The 9,537-nt window shown below is 40.8% G+C and overlaps 1 pseudogene; it reads right to left on the minus strand.

Moving 5' to 3' along the window:
- Positions 1-1,616: 1,616 nt before the first annotated feature.
- Positions 1,617-2,793, minus strand: LOC117719615 (arfaptin-2 pseudogene; annotated as a pseudogene).
- Positions 2,794-9,537: the final 6,744 nt, after the last annotated feature.

The following is a 9,537-nucleotide window of genomic DNA, read 5'->3' on the forward strand; positions in this document are numbered from 1 at the left end:
TTCTTCAAGCCTCAAACAGTAGCGTGTGCCACTTAAGGACAGGGGATGTCTTAACTGTACTCCTGAAAATCTCCCACTCTCCCAGCCCTTCATTTTAGGAGTCACCTGACTGTGACCAGGAGGTAGGACAGTCCTTTTTATGCTGAGCTCTCAGGCTTGTGCCTCAAACCACAGTGGCTTATGAAATCCAAACCAAAGCATAGCAATTCCCAGGCTTTCTGTCTTGGGATTGGTTTCCTGAGTCTCCGAGGAAGTGGTTTAGTTTTCAATTTTATCTTTACAGTTTTCTCACAAGTATTAATGAATAAAAGTTATTATTACTATTATTATTATTTATTCTATGTCATTGAGTCTTTTCTAATACAAAGGCTTCTAGGAGGTTATCATAGTGAGAATCCCAATGCTAAAGTAAAACAGACAAATAGCAAACAGCCACACATGTTCCTGTTCAAAGCATTATCTCCTTTTATGTGGGAGATGGTCACACAGGCCTTCCCAGGCCTCTAAATGGTGATCATGCCAGGAGACAGCAAGGGCCTGGGCCTTTGCTCTTCATCCTGTGTTCTCAGCAGATCTAGGAAGGTGTTACCTGAGCCTATTCTTCAGGGCCAGTCACTGAGGTGAAGCTTGGTGGGGAGTGAGTCTGCTCTTCACAGTGTGAGGACCCAGTCAGCCCCAGCACTCTTCTATGGAAACGAGTCCTTTGGGATGCACAGAGAGAGCACTTAACACATGATCTAAAAAAACCTTTCCGGAGCTCCTAGCTGACTCTTCACATGGAAATTTTGAGAGACCCTTTACATTTTTTACACATCATAATAAATCTGGGTGAGTTTGGGGATGAAGTCTCATAAACTTTGAACCTGCCAGACTGACATTTTCTGGTAAAGTGTCTAAGAGAAATTTTTAGAATAGTTTTCATGCCCAAAACTTCCCAACATTGATATCAATTATGTTGAAATTTATTTCTCCAAGTTTCAATATTGAAATTTATTTCTCCAAGTTTTATTTTGTGTGTGTGCAGGTGAAGGCAAAAGAATAATAATAAAATAATAAAATAATAATAATAAAATAAATAAAATAATAATAATAAAAAAATAATAAATTTTTTTTTTTAAAAAAACCCATTCATCAGACCCTCTGGAGCTGGAGTTACAGGTGGCTGTTCACATCCTGATGTGAGTGCTGGGAACTGATCCCGGGTCCTCTGGAAGAGCAGTATGCTTACTGGGTGGGTAACCAGAAGAGGGCCAATTCAGATGCAGGGCCATGAATGGGGCTCCCATTATCCCCACCTCCTTTGGTCCCAGTTCCCTTCTCTACAATGGACACACATTGAGGAGGGACAAAGGGTATTGGAGACAATACTATTGATCCAAGAGACTCAAGAAGAGCTGTCATTGGCTTACAGAGCCTTTTGAGGGCTTCTCTTTGGTCAGGGGCACATCATAACAGCTAAGGATAGGCCCGAGGGATGACTCCATTGGCCAGGGGATGTTTTGTCATAGCCTTTGGCTATGGGGTGAAAGGAAAAGATCTGGGAATGAAGACCAATAGTTGAGAAGATAGAGGACAGGGCAGCAGCTTCTGGGCCTACGGGCCCTCTTCAGACCATATCAGGATGGGCAAAACTGCTGTAAGACCCTAGCCAGAAAAGGGGAGCCCAGGCCAGCAAGTAAGTTGCAAAGAACATGCCCTGTCCAGTATCCTCCACCTGGGGCTGCCCCGCCCAGGGCCCTTCTTGATAGCCAAGTTGGGCTGAGAGCCACTCTCTGCTCCTCTAACCAGGAAGGCTTCTTGGCTCCTGGAGGCCGTAGCTTGATGTTGAACTGCTGCAGGGTCTGCTTCAGTTGTTTCTGGTTCCCAGCAAAGTAGGCAGACACTGGACTGCAGAAGAGGAGCAGCTGGGCATCAACTTGACCTTGTTTTCTTCCAGCAACTTGAGCTTACTTGAAGGCCATATCTCCCCGCAGCTTCTCTTGCTTGTCCCGATGGGTCTGGAAAGTGGCCTGGGCACTCTCCAATCAACCACGAGTCTCTGTATCCTGGGGGGGGGGGGGGCCTAGGCTCAGCTCTTCTAAGTCCGTCCAGTGGGCATCATATTCTAGCCTGGCAGCCTCATACTGTTTGACAGTCGTAAGTGTGGCTTCCATGGTCTTGGTGACCAGTGTGTTGATGCTAGAGACAAAGTTCACAGCCCCTAGCAGCATTGCCACATTCTTGTACCGCAGCTTCGGTGTATCTATATTATAGTCTAATTCCTCCTGAAGCTCCGGGGACTTCTGACTGAGGTCAGCAAAGGCATCACCTAGTACATGCTGGGTCTGTAGCAGGCTGTAGAGGAGGTGGGCGGTCAGTGGCCAACCAGCTGCATGATGCTTTCATACTTGTACTTTGTCTCATGCAGAAACTCAATCTCCAACTCTAGCTCCAGATCCACAGTTGGAGAGCCTCAGTCAAATCTCTCTGATAATAGCTGCTTACATGCGTTGATGCCCCATTTCTTGATGATGTCAAATTTTTCTCCAGCAATACTCTTGGGCCATCTCATCAATGGGGCCAGAAGGTGAGGTGCTGTGAGATGGTTGGCAGCCAGAGCCTGTGGCCCCATCACCAGAGGCCCTGTAGCCACCAGTCACAATGCTAGTTTCACTGAGGTTGGGTCCTGACACCATCACCTGCTGGATGGAGGTCCTGCTCCAGCTGACCATCTTCAGGAAGCAGCCCAGCTTCACCGTTTCTGTGGATGGGAATCTTCATTGTGGCTGCCTTCCCTAGGATCCTGGCTGTCATGGCTAGTGAAGAGACTGAAGTCAAGGTCTCCAACCTAGCAGGTAGCCATTCAAACATGCTCTACAACCCTGGTCTTTTGTGTTCTTTGGTATTCCTTCCCCTCTTCCTTCAAACAGTCATTTCCTTTTTCTATCTCATCCACCCAACTTCCTCGGGTCCTCTTAACTGCTGAGCTATCTCTCTAGTGCTTAAACTATTATGATTCCTATGTTTTTACTCATATCATACACAAAATTTAAGAGAAGACCAGTACTCTTGATAAATAATGTCCAATAGTTTTAAATTTGAAAATGAAAAAAAATGATTCATGGTGAATACGTTAAAATTTTAAGTAAGGAAAAGATTAGAATCCTGAAGGAAATAAAATATCAGTAATAGCTTGTTCACGGGGGACACAAGATGTCTTTTCACACAGTATGAAGAGGTAATTGTTACAATCAGAGTCAAACATAATTCAGATGTTGGAACAATCTGATAGAATTCCAGATTCCTGTGATAAAATCTGCCAAAGGCTTGTGGAAAAGGTAGACAATGTTCTAGATCAGATTGGTAATCTCAGAAGAGAACAGAACATACAATAAAGCATAAACCGTGATGTAAGAAATTTTTCAAAAACAGTTATAGGTAAAGATGGCCTTCCAAAGACTCAAGAATGTATCCACCCAGCTCAGAAAAAAGCACTGGGGCACTTGAACCAAGGTCCCTAGAACTTACCCAGTCTGAAGACAAACTCCACAGTGAGAAGGTATGTTAGAACACACACCAAAGAACTGTGGGGCAGCATTAAACCAGAGTCCGCCAAGAAGAAAATGGGTCAAAACTAATATTTGAATAAGCAATAACTAAGACTTTTCTAAAAATGACTGTTAGACACCAAACAAAATAACCAATAAACTTGGTGATTAAAAAAACAAAAACAAAATCTAAATGTATCACAGTCAAACTACTAAAAACCAAAGACAAAGAGAAAATCTTACAAGCAGCCAGAAGGAAACACATTACAAACAGGAAACAGAATAGAATCAGAGCCAGTGTCTTATTACAAACCAGGAAAGTGAGAAGACAACAGAATATCTTAAAGGGTTGAGAACAAAACCACAAAGCAAACAAAAGAACCCTGTCCAACTTAATGCTAAGTTAAGGCAACACTTCTAAACAAAGGAGGATGACCCTATCAGTTCACCACCAAGAGATCTAATAATAAAAAAAAAATTAAGAGAATTGTTTCAGCTAAAGGGACATAAGTACAATTTGTGTTTACACACAGACAAGGACCAGAAATTTTTTTAAAATGTGACTAAAATTTATGAATCCTTATTTTTTAAAACCTTGCTGAAAGAGAAGTATTTAAGACAAAATAGCAACACCGAGTTAGTTACAGGACATGAAGAAGTAAAATGGACCAAAGCATAAATGAGGAGTGGGAAGAGTTGAAGCATGTGTTCATGAAGCCGGCGAACTGCACTCTTTGTGTGCTTTCTGAAGGTAGATTCTGATGACACAGAAACCCACCAAAGTGTTAAATCCTAGGTTAATAGAATAGATGAAATAATGACGAACCTTCAGTTTGATGCAGCGGGGGAGGGGGGCAAAGAAACAAAGACCAAGTGGCTTTGAACCCGATTGTATCAGTGAACAGAATGACTCAAAGAGCGAGACTCACTCCCAGATGCAGCGTGGGCATTTTAGTTTGACTGTTTTGCCCACATTCATGTGTTAGAGATGTCATTTCTCAAGGTGACACTGTTAAGTGGTGGGGCATTGTGATGACATTTGGGTCATGCTCCCACAAATTCATAAATGCTTATCACCAGAGAGTTGAGTAATGATCATGGAATAATAATCATTGTCCCTCTGCTTTCTGCCTCAGAGAGAAATGGTACAATGCTGTGCCCTGAGGCTTCTCAACCATAGAACTACCGGCCCAAAGAAACCTGTTTGTTATATGTTAACATGCCTCAGGTATTTCCCTATAGCCATACAGAATTACTAGGACAGAAAACTGTATTGAGAGTGACAGTTGTCCTAAAGATACCTGAACATTGAGAAGTGACTTTGGGAATGGATAAGGGGTGAAACTTAGAAAACTTCTTCTCCAGTGCCATGTCTACCTGCCTGCTGTCATGTTCTCTGAAATGATGATCATAAACTCACTCTCTGAAACCTTATGTAACTATAAGAAGTTCTATAAGTTACCTTGGTTGTGGTGCTTTGTCATGGAAATAGAAAAGTCACTCAGACACCTGCTAACCTGTGAAACATTATCAGGGACCCCATAGCTACCACACAGGACTAGATTTCAGAATGGGCAACAGCAATCAAAGAACAGAATATCTAGAACAGAGATGAGATCAGATATCTACACTAAGAAACACTTCAAACATCCTAACATTGTGTTTTTATGATGTGTAGAGCCCAGCATAAAAACACAAACATCACCAACCAAGACAGTATGCCTCTCCTTAAAGCCAGCCATCTTATTGCAATAGGCCCTGAAAAAAGCAATTTAGCTGAAGCACAAGACAAGGATTTCAAAATAGCAATCATGGATATGTTTAAGGACCATGAGGTAGATGTGGATAAATGGTTTAATGAAGACCATGAAAACACAGTTGAATGAAATAATGGAAACATTTCAAGAAAGGATGATTTAACAAAGAAATAGAATCACAAAAATGAAGCATATGAAAATAAAAATGAAAAACTTAGGGTATTAAATAAGAACCTCAGAGATCAGCCTCACCAACATAAGAAAGAATTTCAGGACTTAAAACAAGTCAGAAGAAATAGATAGCTCAGTCAAAGAAAATGCAAAATCTAAAAAATTTCAAGCTTAAAACAGCCAGGAAATCTGGGACACTGTGAAAAGACCAAAATCTAAGAATAATAGGAATAGAGGAAAGAAAAGAACCCCAGATCAAAGGCACAGAAAATACTTTAAACAAAATCAGAGAAAAAAAAATTCCCCACTCTAAAGATGCCTATCAAGGTTCAAGAAGCATATCGAACACCAAAGAGACTGGAACAGAGAACAAGCAAACCTTCCATGACACATAATAATCATAAAGAGAGGATATGAAGAGAAAAAGATCAAGTCATATATAAATGTGTACCCTTTAGAATAATGTCTGACTTTTCAATGGAGACTCTGAAGGCTAGAAAGACCTGGATAGATGTTCTACAAAGTCTGACAGAATACAGATGTCAGGCCAAATTACAATACCCAGCAGAACTATCAATCACAGTTGACAGAGATGAAAAATATTCCATGATAAAACCAAATTTAAGCAATTTCTATTTACCTGTCCAGCTCTCACTGAAGGCACTAGAAGAAAAACAGCAGTTTAAAAAGTTTAACTGAACCACAGGGAACCCAAGGAATAAATAAAAGAACAATAAATCAAAAGGAGTAGAGACCCAGACCACCACAACAAAATAATAGGAATTAGTAAACACTGTTCATTAATAACTCTCAATGTTAATAATCTCAATTCCCTCATGCAAAGACATAGAATAACAGATTGTATTAGAAAGCAGGATCCATACTTCTGTTGCAGTCAATAAACACACCTTGCTAGTAAGGATAGATATCAGGGTAAAAGGGTAGAAAGGATATTCCAAGCAAATGTACCCCCCCACCCCAAAACAAGGACGTGTCACCATTGTAATAATCTAACAGAATAGACTTAAAACTAAAACTAATCAGAAGAGACAGGAAAATCTCTTGAAAACTGTTTGTGTTCTCAAAAAAAAAAAAAAAAGATTTTGTAATTCTTAGCATTCATGTAGCAAACACAAGGGCACCCAAGTTTACAAAAGAAGCACTACCACTCCAGCTAAAATCACATATTGACCCCACAAAATAATAGTAAATGATTTTAATACCCAACTCTTGCCAGTAGACAGGTCATCCAGGCAGAAAAACTAAACGGAAAAACACTGGAGTCAAATAACATCATAAATCAAACAGACCTAACAGACATCTACAGAGGATTCCACCTAAACACTAGAGGATGTATTTTCTTCTCAGCAGCCAAGGGAGCTTTCTCCAAAATTAATCACATTGTCCCCCTTACTAACAAAGAAGCTATTTTCAACTGATACCTGCTGGCAAGGGGAAAATCGGTTTTCTCCAATGGAATGTCACTGGGTATACCAACCACACTCCAGGGCGGGCCCCGTGCCCAGGAGTGCTTGGCTGACAGAAAACAAATTCTATGTTTTGTTTGTTTTTTTTTGTTTTGTTTTGTTTTTTGTAGGCTTTTTGTTTTATTTTGGCATTTTTTGACTTACTGAGTTTTTGCTTATTTGTTCTGATTTTCATTGTTGTGGGTTTTGTGAGTTTTTTTTTTTTTTTTTTTTTTTTTTTTTTTTTTTTTTTTTTTGAGAGAGAGAACTAAAGTTGGGTGGGTAGAGAGGTGGGGGTTCTGGGAGGAGCTGGGGAGGAAAAAACATGATCACAATACATTGCATGAAAATTTTTTAAATAAAAAATACTTAAGTATTTTAAAAAAATAAAACATGAAGGTTGGCAAAAATGGTTCAGTAGATAAGGTGTTTGGCAAGAAAGGCCAATCACATGAGTTCAGCCCCTATATCCCAATGTGGAAACAGAGCAACTTCCCAGAGCTGTTCTCTGACCTCCATATGCATGTGTGTGCCCACACATAATTGTCATAAACACATAACAACAACAACAATTTTTAAAGGAAAAAAAAATAAGATGACTATAGAAAATCTAGAACGTATTAGAGATTACTTAAGTAGGGACCAGAATGCTGCTAGCATTATCTAACAGAGGGCTCACTGATGAAAACTAGGACCGCCCTAATGAGACCCGGGATGAAGGTCATCTATGCTGGTCAGTTGCACAGAGCCTGGAGCCTTGTGTCCATGGCCTAGGGCTTCATGAAAGGTGAATTACATAAGTGATGGCATGTATTTCTGCAGAAAATAGCAGAGTGTCTGTTTCTGCATGGTTACTTCTACCTCTGCTGATGTGAGGAAGAAAAACCATGACTTCGAGGCACGTTTTATAATTAAAAAGGAAACAGAGTGTAAAGATTTGGGAAATTTGCAGCCTAGCCAGAAAAGTGTAACAACGCATGTTTGGATGGAGAGAAAGCTCAGAGAAATTTAAAGAAATCAGCACAAAAAGAAAAGAAGCAAGTGGCCCAGGAGCATCTTTCTGAGCTCTCTTCCACCAGAGTCCCAGAGCTGAAGGAGGAAAGGCTAGAAGTACTTTCCATGGAGAGTACTCTTATGCCCAAGGCCACACTGGGATTCTGCTCTCTGCATCCCAGGGCAGCAGTCACTGGCCATCCCAGCCAAAACTAAGCATCCCTAGATGTGATCCACCCAGTGAGCCCCATCAGTGTTCATATGGTGCTAATGCTATAGGCACACAGGATGACTGCAGAGTCGGATGTGACTCTTCCACCTGACTACAGAAACCCCAAGTGGCCACCTAAGATCCAGCAAGAGCCACAGCAGGTACTGCTTACCAGGCCGAAGGCCCCTAGAGCTGTGGGAGTGGAATTAACATCCATGGAACCTCAGAAAGTTGGAGCTCCTGGCAGCAGACAGAATTCAACTGGGAAAACCACAGGCACAGGTGGGAACCTCCATTTCAGGGGAACTGATGTGAGAACTGAATCTAGTAGAGTCGGAGGGGTGGGGCTGCCCAGTGATTTGGGGACACCACTCTCCTGAGTATGTCTATGAAGGAGCACATGGAAGGGAAGATTATTCCAGAGTTTTACAACGCAGTGTCTGTGCTCTTGGTTTTCTATCTTCTTTAAGGCCCCTTCTGTATTATTTCACCCTTTTGGGATATGTCCCTCATTGAATATTAAAGCAAATTCTCTTTCTCTGCCTCCCTTCTTTTCTCCCATCCTCCATGAAGATTCTCCTCCCTCTGTTTTTTCTCTTCCTCCTTCTCTCCTTTCCTCCATCCCTCTCCCCATCTCTGTATATGTGTATTGTATGTATGAGATGTGGTATATAGTATGTGTGTGTGATGCATACATGAGTGTTCATACCTGTGTGCATACAAGCATAAGCCAAAATAGACCATTGGGTAGCCTCCTTTGTTGCATTCTACTTTCTTGTCTTGAGACAAACAAGACAGGATGTTTTGTTTTGAGTTGTAGCTGAAAGGATCTTGCCTTGGGTCCCAGGTGAGGCTTGGTTTTGATTTAGGACTTTTGAGTTGATACTAGAATAATATAAGATTTTTGAAACCACTGGTATGGAATGATTTATTTTGCATGGTGATAAGGGCATGGGTTCAGAAGGCCAGAACAAAGCTATAGGTTATGTTTTTTAGAAGCACATGTATTGCAAACTTAATTCCTTAGTGTAGCTATATTAAGATATAGGATCAGTCGGTGGTGTTTGGATTATGAGAGTAGAGTCTTCATAGGCACATTAATGGCTGCATCCAGGAAATGGGTTTGCTATTGTGTCATGGGAGTTTTCTATCTTTCTAACTAATTCACTCACATTGTTTTGTATATGCTATCATTGTGCTTTTGAATTTTCCAACCTTGAGACAAATAAGAAAAAACAATGCATTATTATTATTATTAAACTACATAGTGTTAACTATTGTATTCTAGCAAAGAGGGGTGGTGAATGGCCCAACTGTATATGTTCAGCAAGAAGCCTATTTTAAACACACACATAGGTTAAATGCCAATTAGTAAAAGATGTATTATACAAATACTAAGCATACAAAAGTAT

This window comes from Arvicanthis niloticus, chromosome 14 (assembly GCF_011762505.2).
Source record: "Arvicanthis niloticus isolate mArvNil1 chromosome 14, mArvNil1.pat.X, whole genome shotgun sequence".
Taxonomy (NCBI): Eukaryota; Metazoa; Chordata; class Mammalia; order Rodentia; family Muridae; genus Arvicanthis; species Arvicanthis niloticus.